We start from the raw sequence: 1,333 nt of genomic DNA on the forward strand, positions 1-1,333 counted from the left end.
ACGAAACAGACAACAAATTTTCTCTTTTTTGTTACCTTGTACCTCGTACATCCGCAGGTCACAAACCTTGGCCTCGGTTCCTCCGTCCAGTTGTAGCCATATGGCTCCTCGTCACCAAACTGCAGGTTGGAAACACCAGAATGGAGAATAGAAACTGAGCCAACGCCCTTCACGTGGTAAAGCCTGGACCAAACACTGAAATGATTCAAACAGTTCATTAGCTTAGCTCTTGTGACAGATTCTTGTTCCCATGTATTTCTGTATATTTTCCCAAAAAACCGTCAATTGTTTTACATTTTAACTTTGCAGAAAGATAAAGACAGCTGTGTCAATAGGGTCAGAAGTCAGTTTATATTCGGCCTTTGACAATCTGTATACACATAAAAGTCCAAAACATTTGCGACTGTAGTCAGAAGACTTGAGGTGTGGAGCTGGAAAGACATGTTACGTCTCTGTTGGTTTATAGTAACAATCTTCGCACGGAAGGTTCAGCTGAGCCATATTTTTCCAATTTGTACCATCACAGTGCCAGGACAAGGCCAGGCTTCCACAGTAGATATAGCCACGTATATTTGAGGCTGCTGTCAAAATATTGGTGCTCACTGCAAACCACCACTGCATCAAAAATACTCCCTGAATTTATGCAAAATAAAGCATTATATTATGTTTTACACAGAAATGCTAGGAATTTATCTGCCCCCGATTCTATTTACTCTCTTTTTCTACATATTCTAAAACAGAAGTGTCCACACTTTTTTGACTTTTGAAGCTACTATTCAAATGTCCAGACTACAGTGCTCTACCTACATTGAAAACATTAAATATATATTTATCCATATATTGAATATTCTTTTTTTTTGCATAATATGTTGGGGTCATTTAATTAAAAGACCGTAGTAAGGACCTACAGGCCTATACTTTAGCCCTGGGGATTAGCATCTGAAAATGCATCCTGAACCACCTATTGGTCACTGCTGTTCTAAAGGAAAAATGCAGAACATTTCTTTTAAATTATTTCATCTTGAAGCTTAGTTTTTTTTAAGGAATAATGTAAATTAAAAATACATAAAGGTAATTATTTAATTCCCTTCAATCTGGTTTGCCCAAGCGGGGTGGATTTACACATACGAATACAAGTGACAATGGTGGAAAAATAGGCAGAGACAGAGGATTCCCCCCAAGATTACAGTTTTTGTTTTTCCTTACAAAAGCCCTACAATCCACTTTAATATACCGTAGGCTAAAAAACACACAACAGGAATAAAAGGGAGGACAGTGAAGGGGAGCCCTACAGGATGACTGGGCGTGGTGACCGTTATTTATGGGGACAGAG

The sequence above is a fragment of the Cynoglossus semilaevis genome, chromosome 5, assembly GCF_000523025.1.
Source record: "Cynoglossus semilaevis isolate Cse_v1.0 chromosome 5, Cse_v1.0, whole genome shotgun sequence".
Lineage (NCBI taxonomy): Eukaryota > Metazoa > Chordata > Actinopteri > Pleuronectiformes > Cynoglossidae > Cynoglossus > Cynoglossus semilaevis.